Source organism: Loxodonta africana, chromosome 6 (genome assembly GCF_030014295.1).
Source record: "Loxodonta africana isolate mLoxAfr1 chromosome 6, mLoxAfr1.hap2, whole genome shotgun sequence".
Taxonomy (NCBI): domain Eukaryota; kingdom Metazoa; phylum Chordata; class Mammalia; order Proboscidea; family Elephantidae; genus Loxodonta; species Loxodonta africana.
In genome coordinates, this window is record NC_087347.1 from 29462879 (window position 1) to 29484115 (window position 21237).

Sequence of the window (21237 nt, forward strand, 5' to 3'; positions counted from 1 at the left end):
AGTTCTAGCAAACAAGCGAAAGAAATGGAAATTAAATGGGTAATAATGGAGACTGTATGGTGAAGATGTGTAAAATATCTTTAACAAAGGCAGAGCACTAGGAACAAGAACATTGTATTTTATTTTAGCAAATCTATTTATTCATTACTTAGCCCTTTGTGGGGAGCCCTGGTGGCACAGTGGTTAAGAGATCCGGCTGCTAACCAAAAGGTTGGCCATTCAAAACCACCAGCTGCTCCTTGGAAACCCTAGGGAGCAGTTCTACTCTGTCCTATAGGGTCGCTATGAGTCAGGATCAACTCGAGGGCAATGGGTTTGGTGGCTTGTTTAGGCCTTTGTGCGTTTTTGTATGACCTCAGACCCCCACGCTTTTTTAAAAAAAATTCATTCCTAGTTCTTAAGTTCTTTAATAGAAAATTAGTAAATTCTCTTATTCTGTTTTTATATGATTGTTCAGGCTTTTGTTTGTTTGTTTCAGAAAACTTCGCTTCCTTTGCATTAGATTACTACTCTTAAGGGAAACAAGGGCACACGTACACACACAAAAAGAAAAGACAGACATGTAACTCATCAGTAACAACCTGGATAATTCAAGAATGACAATGGCTTCACGTTGGTGGCTCCTATATCCCCACGATCTAAAGTAAGATGTGGTCTGAGTGATGTGGTGACTAGGTGGTTGAATTAACAGGCTGGTAACAGTGGTAGAACTCTTGCCTTCCATGTGGGAGACCGGGCTTCGATTCCCTGCCAATGCGACTCCTGCATAGTCACCACCTGTCTATCAGTGGAAGCTTGTGTGTTGCCATGATGCTGAACACGTTTCAGCAGATCTTCTAGACTAAGACAAACTAGGAAGAAAGGCAAGGTGATCTACTTTCAAATATCAGCCAATGGGAACCCTATGGATTACAGGGCCCTATCTGCAACTAATCATAGGAATGGTGCAGGACTGTAAGTACAGAATCTTAATAATATGAAACATTATAGGTATAAATACAATTAGTTCATAAAGACTTTATTTTTTCAACAAATGATTCCCTTTACTGAAAAAAAGAAACGAATTGTAGGGGAAAATAATGTGTTGTGTGAATTATTGTTTTGCAATGAATCCTATAATTTCTAGGAAACATCTGTTAATAAATTATTGTCCCATAAAAGTAAAAACTAAATATCATAAATTACTCCCTATTTACCTGGTATAGTTCTTCCAGAGATCAGTAGTAAGTGGATTAAACATCTACAAAGCTAGAGAAATGAACTCTGTGAAGGACTGCTGTTAGCAATCGACTCCTGTGACATCCAACCCGTGTACTGACTTTGCAGTACGTCCTTGAGCAAATCATTTCCCTACATGGCCTTCTTTTCCATCTGTTAAATGGGCTGTTTGATTAAGTGATCTCTACATTCTGTTCTACCTAGACCCATCAGCCCGGTCACATGCCAGCTGCTCTTCCCAGTACGCCCCATGGCCTTTTACAATCATCTTTGTCTCTTTAGTCCTGTCTCCTGCAATCACATCCTACTATGGATCCAGCTCTTCCATTTTGTCTTCTGGACACCAGCCCTATAGCTTGCACATAAGCACACCCCCCACCACCCTCACCAAAAAAAAAAAAATGCCAATTTGCAAGGTCAAAGAAACGGCATTAACAAACCCTAGCTGAGGTTTGTCACGTGAAAGCACATGGATGATATTAGCGCCTGTATTAGAATAGAGTCATTGAGATGGCTTTCATTGGAGTCATTGGGATGGTAATGAGTGAAGCCTATGTGAACGGTCCCTGAGGAAAGTGACCTGTCACTGGGCCTTCTTTGGGAACACAAGACCTGACAGTATCACCTTGGCTCTGCCTTCACTTCAAAAATAGATTCAGTAGTACTTGCAGCCTCTTCCAAACTACCTTATCTCCCCTGTCCTTCCAAAGTTGTCTCCAAGTAGAGAAGTTGGTTTTTCCTGAGGTTCTTTGGGGCACCCTGGAATTTGCTCTGGGTTCATGCCTTCCTCAGGACCCCTCTAGAGGAGAGGTCAGGATTTTCTTGTTTCCCACTTACACTCTGTTTTAGGTTACTTTTCTATTGAGTAAGGGCCTGCAGATCACCACATAAGGAGTGGTGCACAGAAGAATGTGGGTTCTCAGTCCCTGAGAGTTGTTGACCTCAGCCTATCCTGCTGAGCCATGTAGCCATTTGCAAGCAGAGAATCCCCAGATTGAATGTTGCTTGGAGTCTGTTCCACCTCTGTAAAGTGTAGTCCTTTGAGATGGCACCCCAATCTGTTTTTAAAGCTCTCTGGAAATGAGGTTCTTACCATTTCGGTACCCATTCTTGCATTTAATGTAGGAAATTAATATGTCTATCTGCCAGGTTTTACCCAAGTATCTATTTTCTGAGAATAACCAGGGTTTTAAGAGAACCACTTTATAAAAAAAGAGAAAAAGACAAATAGGTTCCATGTATTTTCAAGCCAATTCTGAATGAAGAAAACCAAAGGTAAAAGTCAGCTGTTTATCCAAAATGTTATCCCATCTATTCAAATCTTTCTGGCATTTAAATTAGCATGAAAATCTGTCTCCTGAGAAGTTCAAGGCTATCTGCTTTGAGATAAACCCTTCTGCTTTCAGAAAATGCTTATGTTGTGGTTTTAAGAAGGGCAGTTCCATCCTCCTCCCCTACCAAACCATACTCTTATATTCAGAGACCTTGAGCAGCTGAGCTGTTGCCGATAAGATGCTGAGAATTCTGTGCAGCAGGTACCTCCTGCAGTCCTGTAGACCAAGATGACAAAGGTCAACATTGCACTAACGTATCACCCACACTTACATTTGCTGCTCAGCATAGTGCTGTACCCTGGGAGCAGTGATTCTCCACTGGGGTCAGTTTTGTCCCCCAGTGGTCATGCGATGATGTCTAGAGACATTTTTGATTGTCACAACTGGTGGGGAGATGATGCTGGCATCTAGTACGTAGAGATTAAGTTTGCTATTAAACATCCTACAATACACAGGACAGCCTCCACAACAAAGAATTTTTTATTTCAAAATGTCGGTTATGCCAAGGTTGTAAAAGCCTACATTTAGAGTAACCAACTTGGGAAAAGAGTCACTTCTGGTATATATTTTCAGAGTCAGCTTCTCCCAAGCTCCAATTGTGAATTATTCTTTCATTCACTTATTCATTCATTATATACGGATATATTGACCACCTACTACTATGTGCCAAATCCTGTGTAGGTGCCAGATAAAATGGCAAACAGTAGTAGACATGATCCCTGTCCTCCAAGAGGTCATGTCTTACAATCTTGCAGGGGGCGATCAACATTGTTGTTGTTGTTAGGTGCCATCGAATCAGTTCCAACTCATAGTGACCCTAAGTACAACAGAACGAAACACTGCCTAGTCTTGCGCCATCCTCACGATCATTCCTATGCTTGAGCCCGTTGTTGCAGCCACTGCCTCAGTCCATCTTATTGAGGGTCTTCCTCTTTTTCACTGACCTCCTACTTTACCAAGCATGGTGTTCTTCTCCAGGGGCTGGTCCTTCCTGATAACATGTCCGAAGTATGTGAAACAAAGCCTTGCCATCCTCGCTTCTAAGGAGCGTTCTGGCTGTACGTCCAAGACAGATTTGTTCATTTTTCTGGCAGTCCATGGTATATCCTTCACCAACACCATAATTCAAAGGCATCAATTCTTCTTTGGCCTTCCTTATTCGTTGTCCCGCTTTTGCATCCTGATAAACATTAAGAGTATGTAACTTAAAGTGTCTTACTCTACGGCAAACATTGTTCTAAGCACTTTTAACTCATTTAATTTTTATGACACATACCATTTGTCTTAGTCATCTAGTCCTGCTATAACAGAAATACCACAAGTGGATGGCTTTAACAAAGAGATATTCTCTCACAGTCTTGTACGCTACAAGTCCGAATTCAGGGTATCAGCTGCAGGGGAGGCTTTCTCTCTCTGCTCTGGAGGAAGGTCCTTGTCATCAATTTTCCCCTGGACTAGGAGCTTCTCAACACAGGAACCCCAGGTCCAAAGGACTTGCTCTGCTGCTGGCCCTGCATTCTTGGTGGTATGAGGTCCCCCTGTCTCTGTGCTTGCTTCTCTCTTTCATATCTCAAATGAGACTGGCTTAAGACACTACCTAATCTTGTAGATCTCATCAATATAACTGCCACTAATCCATCTCATTACATCACAGTGTAATAACGTATAGAGAAATCACATCAGAGGGCAAAATGGTAGACTATTATACAATTCTGGGAACCATGACCTAGCCAAGTTGGCAGATCCTTTTGGGGGACACAATTCAATCCATGACACTATTATTATTTCTGTTTTATCAGCAACATAGCTGAGACACAGAAAGGTAAAGTGGATTATTCAAGGTCACGCAGCTAACAGATAGCAGAGCCAGGATTCACACCCAGGCCATTGGACCTCAGGGTTCATCTGTGCTTTTAACCAGTATGCTGTGCTACGTCTCATAGAAATAAATGCATAACCGAAATTATAACAAATGACTAAAAAGAGAAGGTAAATAAAGCTATGAAAGAAAATCTTACAAAAAGGGGCTTTAACCTAACGGGAGGGGGGACCCAAAGAGGCCTTCTAGAGGAGGTGGCACTTGGGCTAAGTAAGCTCTGAGGAGCTAATTAAATAACAAAGGGAGAGGAGGGCATTTCAGGCAGAAAGGAGAGAGTATTAGTTTCCTATTGGTTGCTATGACAAATTACCACACACTTACTGGCTTAAAACAACTCACATATTATCCTACAGTTCTGCAGGTTAAAGGTGGAATGTGGCTCTCACTGAGCTGAAATTAAGCGGTTGGCAGGGCTGCATTCATTTTTGGAGGCTTTATGGGGGGCTCTATTTCCTTGCCTTCTTCATGTTTCTTTAACTCATGGTCCCCTTCTATCTTAAAGCTAGCAATAGTAGGTTGAGTCCTTCTCACATGAGATCAGTACTTTTCTTCCGTCTTCCTCTTCCACTTTTAAGGACCTTTAGGATTACATTAGGCCCACCCAGATAATCTATGATAATCTCCCCATTTTAAGGTCAGCTGATTAGCAACGTTAATTCCCCTTTGCCATGAACTGTAGCATATTCACAGGTTCCAGGGATTAGAACATAGGTATCTTTGGGGAGCCATTATCCTGCCTATCACAGACAGCATGTGCAAAACCCTGCTGAGGAAGGAGAAAGGCAAGTATGAGGGGCTGAAGAAGGTCCATGTGGCTGGTACAGAAAAAAATGAAGAGAAGGCTGGAGGAGGCCGGACCCGATGTGCCTTGGAAGTCACGTTAGAAATTTGCCTTTCTTCCTGAGAGCAAGGGGAATCAACCAGGACGGTGGTTGGATTGAATTTTGAAAGGTCACTCTGGTTGGTGTGCTGTAGGGAGAGAAAGGACAAGAAGGGGCCAGAGTGGGGGCAGTAGGCCGGTGAAGGGAGGGGACTGTCGCAGGAGGCCAGACGGGATCTGATGGCAGTCTGGACTAGGACAGTGGTATTTAAGACAGAGAGAAGCGAAAAATGAAGATTTAATAGAAATTTTAGAGATGATTATCAACAGGACATGGGATTGGGTGAGCTGGAAATGGAGAACAAGGGAGATGGAGGAGTCAATGAGGAGCCTGGGCTTTTGGTTTGCGCCACCGTAGTGCTGGTGCTGCTACTCTCAGAGAACAGGAACAACAGAAGACGAGTAAGTCTGGGGGTGACATTCAGCTTTGAATGGCTTGAATTGAAAATGTGTAAGAGAAAGCATCAGGTGGATAGTTGGATTTGTGAGCCTAGAGACCAGAGGAGAGGTCTCGATTTATAGTTGGTAAACTGACTTTCGGATGCCTCCAACTCAACGTCCTGCTGGCATCTCAAAATCAACATACGTCAATCCAAACCCATTATCTTTTCCCCAAACCTACCATACCACCTTTGTCCTTTTCTCCATAAATGTGCCACCATGCAGGATCAGACACCTTATCTGGTTCATCTTGCCAGGCTTGAAAAGGCTTAGCAATACTTGCCCTTTGTAAGTTAATAAATGTGATAGAATAAATAACTGATCAAATCAATCAGTTAATCAATTACTTCTGTGTCTCTCTCTGGATTCCTCTTTCCCACTGCCCCCACCACACTCCCTCATCCTGTTTCTTTCAGGCAAAAAGTCAGGTCTGTTTAGCTTAGAAAGAACTGGGGTCAAATTCTGTTGTGACCCTAGCACCTGTGAACACAGGACCTTTGACCTTAAAGCTGCAAAGGACTCTGTTTCCTCCAGCAGCTCAGCCAGGCCTTCAGAGAGAGACTTGACAGAACTGAAGACTGTCGCTGGATTTTATTATTTGTTTGAGTGTCTCAATCATACTTACTTCCTGAAAGAGATTTGCTTCATGAAAACGTTGCTGTAAATTGGTTTGTTTGGATATATAGTCATAGAAGATAAATGTATTCCCGTGTGTATTTGGTAAATTCATGTTCTTTGTTTTTTAGGGTTTCCAGGAATTAGACACTCAGTTGTTCTGGTGTTCAGAACAAATGGGGCAGAGGAACGGCTGCTCACAAAGGAATGTCCCACTGGGTCAAAGCCTCCCGCGAGCTTAAACCTTAATTAATCAATCAGTCAGAAAAGCATCCGTTAAGCCCTGCTGTATTAGTCACTGTAAAAAGGGAATTACACAGACATGGTCCTCTAAAAGTTTGCAGCCCGAGTCGATTTTCTGTCTTCTGTCTCTGCGTAACTCTTGTTAGATTGTTAAACCACAAGAAATTGGACAAAAACACAGCCTGGAATTCTCTTCTCTTTAGATCAAATGTTAGTTCCTTTTATAGCGACAGAAGCTTTTCCTTTTGTTCGTTCATTCATTAAACAAACTTTATTGAATACTTATTATTGGCCAGAAAAGGGTTATTCACTTATCAGGGAACAAGATAAACAAAATCTTAGGCGGGGCTTACATCCTCGGAGAAGATGGTCAACGTGCAAATAAATCAGTAAACAAACCACAGAATACTAGGTCCTGATGACTATAATAGGCCTATAGGAAACGGTGAAGGGGGTTACTTTTCATTAGACTTTTAGGAAAGACCTGCCCTAGTAGCTGAAACCTGAATGACCAAAAAAAAAAGTCATTAATACAAAGATCTTGGGGAAGCATCCCAGGTATTTCTGGACTAAGAGCTCTTTACAGCAGGGACCCAGTACTATTTACCATCATAGTCTCAGAGTCACTAGCACAAAGTGTTATCTCTGAGAGGCACTCAATAAATGTGGGTAAGGCACGTCTGCTACCACTCCAAACCAGGGTGTGAACAGGGAAAAAAAAAAAAAAAGGTTGTGTGCTTTAGAATATGGACAATTAATGACCAACCAGTTACCACTGAGTCAATTCCAACTCATGGCCACCCCATGTGTGTCAGAGTAGAACTATGCTCCACAGGGTTTTCAATGGCTGATTATTTTCAGAAGTAGATCACCAGATCTTTATTCCAAGGCACCCCTGGGTAGATGCAAATCGCCAATCTTTCATTTAGCAGCTAAGCATAGTGATCATTTGCACCACCCAAGGATACCTAATATCTACCGGATCGACCTAATATCTCGTCGCTTTGCAGGTTTCCCTGGACCAGTATTGTAATCACCAGGGTGCCATGTTTGTAGAAGCTTCAAGATGGCAGATCCAGCCTTGCCCTTTATCTGATTCTTTCCTAAGGATTGAGATTTTCTACCCTTGACTCTCTCTTGCTAATGTTTTTCATTTACCTTTTATTTGCCCAATTTCCACCCGGATTCTGCCTTGGCTCCATTAAAAAAAAAAAAAAAGGCAGGAAAACTCCTGCCTAAACTTCTGACCCACAGTAAATAAACGCTTGGACTAGAAATGACTCAGGCCCACCTAGAACCATCCCTTTCTCCAAACAAGACTCCACGTAGACTGTATTTAAAGATCAGATTCCCTCTATCTTCTAGGACTTCACATCCTTGTGGCCGGTCCCTCACAGCGACCACTTCACTCCATTTCTTTCTTTCTTTTGAACATTTTATTGTGCTTTACATGAAAGTTTACAGAACATGTTAGTTTCCCAGTCAAAAAATTTTTACACAGATTATTTCATGACATTGGTTGCAATCCTTGAAATGCACAGCACTTTTTAAGGAAGTTCCCCATATCGTTTTCCATAGTGTTTATACCATTTTACATTCCCACCAGCAGTGTATGAGAGTCTCAATCTCCTCACAAACTCACCAGCATATATTGTTTTCTGTTTTCTCGATCAGTGCCATTCTTGCAGGGGTGAGATGGTATTTCATCGTGGTTTTGATTTGCATCTCTCTAATGGCTAATGATTGAAAGCATCTTTTCATGTATTTGTTGGCCGCCTGAATGGCCTCTTTGCTGAAGTGTCTGTTCATGTCCTTTGCCAAATTTATGATTCTTTTGGTGTTGAGTTGTTGAAATTTTCTATGTATTTTAGAGATTAGACCTTTATCAGATACATCATTGCCAAAGATTTTTTCCCAGTCTCTAGGTTCTCTTTTTACTCTCTTGATAAAGCCTTTTGATGAGCATAGGTATTTAATTTTTAGGAAGTCCCAGTCATCTAGTTTATCTTCTGGAGTTTGGGCATCTTTCGTTATGCTTGATATCCTATTTATGCCATAAATTAGGTCCCCTAGCATTGTCCCTGTTTTCTTTCATGATCTTTATAGTTTTAGGTTTTACATTTAGGTCTTTGATCCATTTTGAGTTAGTTTTTGTGTATGGCGTAAGGTACAGATCCTGTTTCATTTTTCTGCAAATCGGCCTCCAGTTTTGCCAGCTCCATTTGTTGAAGAGACTGTCTCTTACCCATTTAATGGACTTTGACCCTTTGTTGAAGATCACGTGTCCATAGGTGGATGGATTTACTTCTGGGTCCTCAATTCTGTTCCACTGGTCTATGTGTCTGTTCTTGTATCACTATCATGCCATTTTGACTACCGTGGCTATATAGTAGATTCTGAGATTGGGTAGTGTGAGGCCTCCTACTTTGTTCTTTTTTAGTAACGCTTTATTTATCTAGGGGTTCTTCCCTTTCTATATAAAGTCGGTGATTGGTAAAGAATGTTGTTAAAATTTGGATCAGGATTGCGTTATATCTATAGATCACTTTGGGTAGTACTGATGTTTTCACAATGTTAATTCTTCTTATCCATGAGCCTGGTATGGTTTTTTCATTTATGAAGGTCTCTTAGTTTCTTGTAGTGTATTATAGTTTTCTTTGTATAAATCTTTTATGTCCCTAGTTAGATTTATTCCTAAGTATTTTATATTTTGAGTAACTATTGTAAATGGCATTGTTTTCCTGACTTCCCTTTTGGAGTTACCTTTCTTAGTGTGGAGGAATTCTACTGATTTTTGTATGTTCATCTTGTACCTTGCCATTTTGCTGAATCCTTCTATTAGTTCCAGTAGGTTTCTTGTGGAATCTTTGGGATTTTTTATGTATAGGATTATATCTTCTGTGAATAGGGATAGTTTTACTTCTTCTTTTACCAATTTGAATGCCTTTATTTTCTTTCCTGTCTTACTGCTCTAGCTAGGACTTCCAGTACAATGTTAAATAGGAGTGGTGATAAAGGGCATCCTTGTCTGCTTCCCATTCTCAGGGAGAATGCAGTCTCTCTCCATTGAGAATAAAGTTAGCTGTTGCTTTTGTGTATATGCCCTTAATTATATTGAGGAATTTCCTTTCTATTGAGAGCTTTTATCAGGAATGGGTGTTGGACTTTATCCAATGCCTTTTCTACATTGAGATGATCATGTGATTCTTTTCCTTTGTTTTATTTATGTGATGGATTACATTGATTTATTTTCAATGTTGAACCATCCTTGCATAACTGGTATGAATCCCACTTGGTTGTGATATATTATTTTTGATATGCTGTTGGATTCTATTGGCTAGAATTTTATTAAGAATTTTTGTATCAATGTTCTTGGGGGATATTGGCCTATAATTTTCTTTTTTAGTGGTGTCTTTACCTGCTTTTGATATCAGGGTTATCCTGGCTTCTTAGAATGAATTCAGGAGTATTCCTTCCTTTTGTATGTTCTGGAATAGTTGGAATAGTATTGGTGTCAGCTCTTCTTGGAATGTTTGGTAGAATTCTCCAGTGAAATGTTCAGGCCAGGACTTTGTTGTTGTTGTTGGTAGTTTTTTTTTCATTTTTTTTTTTTTTACTTTTAGTGACCTCTTCAATTTCTTCTTTTATTATGGATCTATTCAGATTTGTTCCATTTCTGAAGAACTGATTCTTGCTGCTGAAAGCCAATGGCTGACTCATCTAGAGACTCGACACAGCTGAGGAAACAATCAGTGAATTTGATGGTAGGTCAGTGGAAATTGCCCAAACTGAAACACAAAGGCAAAAAAGAGTGGAAAACAAAACATAGCAAAACAAAAACACAATAGAACATCCAAGAGCTTTGGGACAATAAAAGCAATGCCTGGAGATGGCAGTGGTTGTGCAAACTGGAAGGAACCTAGGGTTCCTATCTCTGTACTCAAGCAGAGCTAACTTCATGCCCACCCAGAAAGTCAGCACTTAGCCTTTTCAAAGACATCCTCCTTGGCTAAGCAAATGCTAATATTCTAATATAGAGTAAGTTTTAGGCAGGAGTGATGAAAATGGTGCTCTCATGATATAGTTTGACGGACCGTTAAAACAGTATTGCCAGATAAAATACAGGACACCCAGTTATATTTGAATTTCAGATTATTGATGAATACTTTTTTAGTACAAGTATGTCCTATGTAATATTTGGGATATACTTATCTGAAGAAGTATTCATTTTTTATCTGAAATTCAAGTTTAGCTGGGCAACTTCTATTTTTATTTTCTAAATCTGGCAACCCTACATCAAAAGTCACCACTCAGCCCACTCAAAAATATCCCCTTTCTGATCATCCATGTTGCCTATTCCTAAGAAAATCTTGTCATGGATTAGTTTATCAGGCTTACAAGGCATTGACATAAGTGGTGGGTGTTTAAGGAACCATACAGCACAATACAGGGAAGGTGGGAGGAGGCGACTGATTACAGAGGAGGGACCTCCAGATTTGGAGTCAGAACATGCTAGTCTGGAATCCGCTCTACCTCTTACCAGCTGGGTCTGTCACTGAGCCTCTGTGTCACAGCTTCCTAGTGTATGAAATGGCAATAAGAATCCCCACCCAGTCCTCCCCACTCTCTCACCTGATCCTCAGCACAGATCTCTATGGGAAAATGATTTGAAAACTTGATAGGAATATATGTACATTAAAAAACAAACTTGTCGCCATTGAGTTGATTCCAACTCATGGTAATTCCATGTGTTTCAGAGTAGAACTTTATACCATAGGGTTTTCAATGGCCGTGACCTTTCGGAAGTAGATCACCATCAGCAAATTTTGCTGAAGGTCATTCAAAAATGGCTGCAGCAGTGTATCGACAGGGAACTGCCAGAAATTCAGGACAGATTCAGAAGAGGACATGGAACCAGGGATATTACTGCTAATGTCAGATGGATCCTGACTAAAAGCAGAGAATACCAGAAGGATGTTTACCTGTGTTTTATTGACTATGCAAAGGCATTCGGCTGTGTGGATCATAACAAACTATGGATAACATTGCGAAGAATGGGAATTCCAGAACAGAACACTTAATTGTGCTCATGAGGAACCTTTACATAGATCAAGAGGCAGTTGTTCAGACAGAACAAGGGGATACTGATTGGTTTAAAGTCAGGAAAGGCATGCATGAGGATTGTATTCTTTCACCATACCTATTCAATCTGTATGCTGAGCAAATAATCCGAGAAGCTGGACTATATGAAGAACAGGGCATCAGGATTGGAGGAAGAGTCATTAACAACCTGTGTTATGCAGATGACAGAACCTCGCTTGCTGAAAGTGAAGAGGACTTGAAGCACTTACCAATGAAGATCAAAGACCACAGCCTTCAGTATGGATTACACCTCAACATAAAGAAAACAAAAAGCCTCACAACTGGACCAATGAGCAATATCATGATAAATGGAGAAAAGATTGAAGTTGTCAAGGATTTAATTTTCCTTGGATCCACAATCAACAGCCATGGAAGCAGCAGTCAAGAAATCAAAAGACACATTACACTGGGTACGTCTGCAGCAAAGGACCTCTTTAAAGTGTTGAAGAGCAAAGATATCACCTTGAAGACTAAGGTGCGCCTGACCCAAGCCATGGTATTTTCAATCGCCTCATATGCATGTGAAAGCTGGACAATGAATAAGGAAGACCAAAGAAGAATTGATGCCTTTGAATCGTGGCGTTGGCGAAGAATATTGAATACACCGTGGCCTGTCAAAAGAATGAACAAATCTGTCTTAGAAGAAGTACAACCAGAATGCTCCACAGAAGCAAGGATGGCAAGACTGCATCTTACATACTTTGGACATGTTCAGGAGGGATCAGTCCCTGGAGAAGGACATTATGCTTGGCAGGGTACAGGGTCAGCAGAAAAGAGGGAGACCCTCAACGAGGTGGATTGACACAGTGGCTGCAACAATGAGCTCAAGCTTAACAATGATTCTAAGGATGGCTCAGGACCGGGTAGTGTTTCATTCTGTTGTGCATAGGGTCACTATGAGTTGGAACCGACTTGACGGCACCTAACAACAACAGCAACAACATGGGTAGATTTGAACCACCGACCTTTCAGTTAGTACCTGAGTGCTTAACTATTTGCGCTACCCAGCTACTCCGTGTTTGCCCATACCCGTTGCTGTCAATCCCGACTCATAGCGACCCTATAGGACAGAGTAGAGCTGCCCCATAGGGTTTCCAAGGAGCGGCTGGTGGATTCAAACTGCTGACCTTTTGGTTAGCAGCCAAACTCTTAACCGCTATGCCACCAGCATTCCCACATGCCCATAGGTGGTGGTATTACTGCTACTTATGGGAACTTATGGGAAGAGGTGAGAGCCCTGGTGGCACGGTAGTTAAGAGTTCAGCTGCTAACCAAAAGGTCGGCAGTTCAAATCCACCAAGTGCTGCTTGGAAACTCTATGGGGCAGTTCTACTCTGTCCTGTAGGATTGCTATGAGTTGGAATTGACTCAACAGCAGCGAGTATATGGCAACAGGTATGGGAAGAGATGGAGGGAGCTGTCATGTGGGAGATTCTGGGTAAGGAGTGGGTATCAAAAGGGAACAAAAGGCTTCAGACAACTTTTGCCTAGTACGTGCCCTTTGCTGACATTAGAAATACTTGCTACCATCAGATCTGCTCATTTGCTATCACCATATATTGCATTTCAAATCTTTATCAGTCAATAACATTTAGTTTTGGACTTTGCCACCACGCACACACCAGGCACAATCAGTAAGTGAGACTGAGCTTGGCCCTGCCTATCTTTGAGGGGGACACTGCCAAGGGGAGCATAGGAGGCAGCAGTGATACGAGACCCTGTCCTCTGAGTCAACCTGATGCCAGCAGAATGAGGTCAGCCTCTGTCAGGGGCTCGGTTCACCTGCTGGCTTCCGACTTCACCCTGGCGATGATCGACATCCAGCAGGCAGGCTAGAGTGTGAGTAACAGAACAGGTTTTTTGTTTTTTTTTCCATGTGGCTTCTGGCTGGAGAGTAGTGGCCTGGATTCCATACATCAATACAGGGACAAACAGCAAGCTGGCTTGGCCCTGGAAGTAGTGTACCTAATCTGGCTCTCTAGTGCTGCTCTAGCCACGTCTCTAGACTCCTGGTCTCTGGGCTCTGTGTTCTGGATCCAAGGCTCATCCACTCCATCTTAGATGTGCCATGGGCCTGAAAGACTATTCTGCAAAACCAGACCCACCTTTCACCTGCTGTCATTCCCTCAATAACATAAGTGGTAGCCTCAGCTGTTTCCTCTGAAAATGAAAAATAAAATTTACATGAGCCGTAAGCTATCCTAGGCTTAGAGTCTCTTTAGTCCATGTCTTAGGCTGGGTTCTTTAGAAAAGCAAAACCCAGTGAGGCTCGTAAGTATACATATAGAGAGAGAGGGAGAGAGATTTATTTCAAGGAAATGGCTCACACTGTTGTAGAGGCTGGCAAGTCCCAAGTCCACGCATTAGGCATCAGGCTGGAAGCTGCTCCTGACTCACTTAGCTGCAGGGGCTGATGAGCCCAAGATCGGCAGGTCAGATAGCAGGCTGCTGGCTAATGGGCTGCAGAAGCTGACAAATCCAAGATTAGCAGGTAGGATGGCAGGCCACTGGGTCAAACCCCAAGAATCAGAGTCAGATGATGATAAGCTGGATGCAGGATCCAGAGTAAGCAAAAGCCAACGAGTTTGCTAGAATGTCCATATGTATTGGATGTAGGCCACACCCCTAAGGAAACTCCCCTTACAACTGATTGGCTGATCACATTACATCACATCATGGAGGTGATTGCATTATATCACAAAATGGAGGATAACTACATTGTTACATAACTGCCAAACTACATCATTACATAACGGCCAAACCACAGAGAATCATGGCCCAGCCAAGTTGACATACAACCTTAGCCATCACAGTCTATAATAAGAGGAATGAATGCACTGTAGTCATAGCTAAAGAGATTTGAAATAGATAATAGAAAGAACTTGACACATTGCCCTCACTATGTGAGGAAATAGACTAGAGATACTGGGACATGTTATTAAAAGGGGTTACTGAGAGCTCTTCTCTCGTACTTCATGACCCAGAACATAAGGGCATGTGGCAGACCCAGAATGAAGGCTCCTGAGAAAGGAATGATTGTGATTCTTTGAGCCATGAAAACAAGCCAAAGAACATCCGAATATCTGCTCAGAACATACAATATCCACAGGAACATCTTTGAACGCAGTCAGTATTCTTAGAGCCGAACTCTTGTGGTAGAATAGCAGCAAACTTCAAATTCCCCTGGCCAGTCAGCAGGTGAGCCATTCCCAGGTCTGCCAACCCTCATCCGTGCATGACCCATGCCCTTCAACCCTGTATGGCTGCCATAGCAACTCTGGGTGCCACAGGTCTAGGAACCTGGATGAGAGTTGGTTAGCTGAGTGCTCTCAAACCAGTACCACCAACAGAGCCCATTCTAATCAACTGCACCAAAGTCTAGTTGAGAGAGGAGAGGCTGAGAGGGGCCCTTGCGGGAGGCGCAGATAATCCCAACTGGAGAGCGGCTTCTGAGCACCAACACCCAGGTCTGGCCCAGGGCCTGCCCCTCCTGGCTCTCTCTGAAATGGCTTCTCTCTGTCCCTCTAGACCAGATCTGGTTTCACGAGACTTGGAACTCTCCAAGTCCTTCCCTGCTGTAAACTGATTTATTTGAATGCATTTATCAGAGCGTGACTGAAGGATGTCTGGTCGGCCAGGAGCCCAGCTGTGGCAGATGTTGCCTTGGAATGCCCTCTGAGGCTCATCCCTTCCCACCACCTCACCAACACACCCCTGCTCCCTCCCTTTCCCACCCTAGGAAAGACGTGGAGTGAGGCTGAGAACATCTGCACAACCCATGAGAACCAAGAAAGAGAACAGGGAATCCCGGGGGCCAGGAAGATGTGGAGGCAGCTGGCACGATACTGTGGCATGGGCCAGGGGCCTGGGTTCTAGAACTCATTGTGCCACCAGCCAAGACTGATTGTGAGCAAGTTTGTGGGTCTCAGTGTCCCCATCCTTCAAGTTCATTTCTAGATTTGTGAAGAGTCTTACAATCCCACCAGACCAAGCAAGTGCCTCTTCCCCTTGACCACACAGCACTGGGGTGTTCTCTAACAAAATATTGAACACAGAACAGCACTTCTGCAGGGTGCTGACCAGCAGGGTACTGCTAAACGCTTAACAACCAGCTTTCCAGAAAAAAAAAAAAAGAATGTATACATAAATTTTGCATAGCACACAATATACAAATAATAATTAAATATACGATATTCTTTGATGTGAATTCTGTCTAGCCAAATGATTCTCACAGAATGCTTTTGTTGATTTTTGCAAAGTCTTGTACCTGTGGTCGCAGTTCTACTATGATTTGAAAAAGGGCTGTGTTTGACAACTGGCTTGCAAAATCCCTGGAGATTTTAACAACAGGCCCTCGGGTTGTAGGAGCCAGTTCTGGCACTCCACTAGAGATGACCCCCCTCAATGGTGGGCCCTGAGGGCAGGGTCTGTGTTTGTCTCACTCATCAGCACCCGTCACAGACTGAGCTGTCAGTCATCACAGTTCAGCATTCAAGCTGTTCCCTGCATTGAGCCTGCTCTCCTTAATTCACCCAGAGAAGAAAGCCAGGCAAGCAGGATCCGTTAAACCAGGAACAGGTGTCCAGAGGGAGCATGGCCAAGGATCGATGGTGGCAAGTGGTGGGAAGCCAAGGAGACTCCATAGATGGGGCAAAGCAGAGATGAAGAGAAGTGAGGCGCATGGAATGGAGAGAGCAGGGGTCAGGGAGGGCATTCCCAGTAGGAGAGATGGCCCAGGCAAAGGCATGGTAGGGAGAGCTGCCTTCCCTAGCTTCCAGACCATTCTGGTGCAAAAAAAGACCACTGACACTTCCATTCAACAAATGTGCATTGTCTGTTGTGTCCTAGGAAACCCTGGTGGTATGGTGGTTAAGTGCTACAGCTGCTAACCAAAAGATCGGCAGTTCGAATCCACCAGGTACTCTTTGGAAACTCTATGGGGTAGTTCTAACTCTGTCCTCTAGGGCCACTTGACTCAACAGCAATGGGCTTGTTTTTGTGTGTGTGTGTGTGTGTGTCCTAAGCACTGTTCTAAATTGAACAAAGTCTCTGCTCTCACAGAGATTAAATGATTTTAAGAACCCCCATGGCAGAGGATGCTAAAAGTAAAAAGACTTTATTTCAATATAAGGAAGAACTTGATGTGGAGCCCATTCCCTATGGATATTAAAGGGGTGTTTCTCAAAGAAAAGATAGGCTTGGTTAAGCAAAGTAAAATAGATTTCTTACACACATGACTTCTCAGGACTTTGATTTGCTCTTGAGTGTGGTGAATCGCCAGCAGAGAGTTATAGTCTACAGTGTTGGCTGAACTCGCTTATGGATAGAGGAAAAGGGAATGAGGCAGTTCTAGAGTGGAGATCCAAAGGATTTGAGGTCCTGAGAGTCCAGCTGCGTGAAACACTGCTTCAAAGCCTGGGTTACTGACACCCAGGTAGGAGAAATCAGAGGAGGGGAAAGACAAATCCAGAAAAATCTCTGCCCATGTTGGCTTTACTCCTGTTCTTTGCACTGTCCATCCCACCCCTTCCTCTCTGTGGCCCCCAAGGGAAATGGATGCCCCAGCCACTGGAGGTACCTGCCCCAGGTAAGAGTTCCCACCCGTATTTTAGTAGCAGGGCTGATCCCTGGGCTCTGGAGCAGCAGGTGTGACTGGGCAAATTCACAGGCCCCTCAACCATTTGTTTTCAGCCAGGCTCCTGAGGGGGCATTTGAAGCCATCTGAGGGCTCATACTGAGGCGCAATCCCCCAGTTTGCCCCATCACTTGCGGGATTAATCAGGCTTCTCCAGAGGTTTCTAACCGTGGTGGAACCCTTGGGTCCTCCAAGGTGCCTGAGGAGCCACTGAGACAAGCAATGGAGACGCTGAGAGGATGAGGCTTCAAGCTCCTCCCATCCTCAACCAAGGATGACCCCTCTTCTCTACACTGAGGCTGTGCACAAGGAGACCCACCTGATGCTTAAAGAGAAAAACACATTTCCAGCACACCCAGAGTTTGCCTCTGGGCCCTCCAGACACAGAGAGGCACCTCCTATATATATATACCCATCTCCCTACATAATATTCCTCTGTTTTTGCCAGGAGTTCGGCGGTTGACCAAATAGTCTTACACACACACATACACACTTAGGTCTACCTCCCAGTTTTGGAGCAAACAGGCAAAGACCCAGAGAGGGGAAGAAGAACGGTCAGTAGCTGAGCCGGGGACAGCCCGGACAAACACTTGGCCACTACAGAGCTCTGAACCTGCCCTCTGACAGCCCCAGTCCTCCCTCTCTCCCAGCCCACACCCCCACCTCACCCAGGCCTGCTGCCCAAGGTCTCACGGCAACCCCTCTTTGCTTTTTGGACCTACTTCTCGGTTCCACCCACAGTCAACTTCCAATTTTTGAGCCAACCCTAATGACAACAATTTTCCCCAGGATTAAAACATCCCTTTAGCTGAGTCTTCATGCCACACAGGCTGAGCCTGGAAAGAACATCTGGGAGGCACATCTGGTCCATCAGCCAACCTCCCTGGCAGATGGGGCCTGCGTGGGCATTAGCCCTGGTTCCCACCACTCTACCAGGAATGGGGAGTTGAGTGCCAGCTCCAGCCAAGGGCTCAGTGCCTTGGGAAAGTCAACAAATGACTCTGAGCCTGTTTCCACCTCTCTGCAATGTGGGAACCCCTGCTCTATTAATTACCTAGCCCCGCATTATAATCATAAACAAGGCAGCAGCTTAAAGGATGCTCAGAGCCCTCGCTAAAGGCAGAGACTCAGCAGTAATTCAAAGTGTCAGTTATCTTGCAATGCTGTTGAGAGATACAAAGACCTACTGTTTTGTTTTGTGGCAGGCTGAGATAGTTTCAGTGCAATTCCCCTTTCCTCCCCCAGCAGCCAACCCTAAGACAGCCTGACCTTGACATCGAGACTTTTGCCACCGTGGTTTTCACAGCAGCCTGAGATAGTCACTCTTATCTTTCTTGGGAATAAAGTTGCTGGGGACTGATTGGAAAGGAAGCAGAGCCCCACTGAAGACCATTGTTTCCTGGAGGAGAGATGGCCCTGGTGATGGGGGACCCGGTGTGGGGGAGGGGGTCAGCCACGTGAGCTGCTCCATTTCTGGAGGTGGCACCATGAGCAGACCTCCCTGGAGCCAGCCAGTCGAGTCGGACTGATTAGACCAATTCACTCTTTATCTGGGACCAGCAGATAAGGCTGTGGGCCAAGAGGGGTGACTATGGGATGTGTCTGGTGGGAAGGAGACTGAAGGAACACTGTAGCTGATGGGGAGGGCAGGGGAGAACTAAGAACATTCTTTTAAGAGCCTTTCTGTGGCTCCGCTGTGGGTTTCAAGTGGTTTCCAGTCAAGGTCAGCATGCTGGGCTCCCCTGTGTCCTCCACCCCAAAAGCCTAGGCCAGTGTTCTCAAACTTTTGAGTGCATCAGAATCACCTGGAGGGCTCACTGAAACACAGGTGCCTGGGCCCCACCCCAGAGCTCCTGAATCAGTAGCTTGGGGAGGGACTGAGAGTTTGCATTTCTAACAAGTTTCTAACAAGGAGCCATTGGTGGTTCAGTGGTAGAATTCTTGCCTTCCATGTGGGAGACTTGGGTTCAATTCCCAGCCTACGCACCTCATGTGCCACCACCCCTCTGTCAGCGGAGTCGTCTACGTTACTATGCTGCTGGACAGGTTTCAGCAGAGCGTCTAGATTAAGACAGACTGGGAAGAAAGACCTGGCGATCTACTTCTGAAAATCAGCCTGTGAAAGCCATCTGGAGCACAAGGATCTGATCCCCAACTGATCATGTGGATGGCACAGGACTAGACAGTGTTTCATTCCATTGTGTATGGGGTCGCTATGAGTTAGGGCGATTCCATGGCAACTAACAACAAGTTTCCCAGTGGTGTTGAGACTGCTAGTCTGAGGACCACACTTTTGAGAAGTGCTAACCTAGAGGTCTTTGACACCTACCTCACCCAGCCGCACGCCTGGCCTTCGGGTGTTAATCAGGTTCATATCACGCTCTACTCAGGGAGTGGAGATCACACCCAAGCAAAACCCTAACAGGAGGGATGGCCATCTCTCTCCCCACATCTAGGGTGATGTAGGCACTGAGATGTTATTGATGAGCTAAGGGACCTCCCTGGGCTTCAGATTCCCCATCTGCAGAGCGAGGAGGTTGACTAAGAGTTAAGGAAACTCCTTCCAGTGCTAGCATTCCCTGTTCCCACGAAAGGGAAAGCAATGGAAGCTTCACCTCCAAGTTACCTGGGCCAGCCCTATTGTCTCTCTAACCCTGGACATTGTATTAGACAGATGAGGCCTTCATTTTGAACACCCAGCTCCCAAACCATTAATCCACTCAAACACAAACCCCTAAATGCAGGTCTGAAGACTTCCCACCAGTTGTCAATGTTTTCCCCATTTTTCACTTCTCTCTTCCTTTATCTTTGTCATATCCCCTGACTTAAGACTGGACCAGAATGTTGGTTTTGATGATGAAGATGTCTGTCTGTTTTTGAGCAGCTCAACTGGCCACCTTTCGCCAGGAGCCCTCTCCTCCCCTTTGCTCCACCCCTCCACTTAGCCCCACCCCCCCCAATAGAACACTTGCACATTTGTCTCCCCAGTAGATCTCCCAGGTGCTGCCCTGGCCCCGACCAACCCCAGTCACCCAGGCCGGACCAGAAGTCGCCTGCTTTCCTGGCTCCAACCTCAACCTGAGCTACAGTGAGAAGCCCTGGCAAGGAGCGCCATTCCTGCCCTCTGAATTCCGAGCAAGATCCCTGGCACCCACACCAAAGCTTTGCAGAAGTTCAGATTTCCCTGAGGAGACAACAGGCCTAAAGTTGGACAACCTGTGCCTCGTTCCTATTCTTGCTTTCAAATGACAGCCACGTGACAGAGGACCGACTACCTATTCATCACACCATCTCCTCCCTCTGCCTCCCTCTCTCTCTCTCTCTCTGCTGCTTTAATTTTACCTTCTCCATGAAACCTTTTTTTTTTTTTTTTTTTTATGAAACCTGGAAGGGAACGCAGAGAATGTGGGTTGTAATTCTGAGCTTCAGTTCCCACACCTGAGGGATGGCCAGGGTAGCCTGGGCTGGCGTTCTAGGGGCCTATGGATCCACACACAAGGGTTGCTCAGTGGCAATCCCTCCTGTTCCCCAGGGTCCTGCCAGTCACATGTGCTTTTTCTCATTTGACTCATACCACAAAGCATGAAGGTGACCAAAGACACATTCTCCTAGTGTTGCAGGTGAGAAAAGCTGAGAATCAGAGAGGGGCAGGAATTTGCTCAACGCTATACAGTCAACTCTTGGAGAAGCTAGTGTCATGGATTGAATTGTGTCCCCCCAAAAATGTGTGTATCGGCTTGATTAGGCCATGATTCCCAGTGTTCTGTGGTTGTCCTCCATTTTGTGATTGTAATTTTATGTTGAGAGGATTATTGTGGGATTGTAACACCACCCTTACTCAGGTCACCTC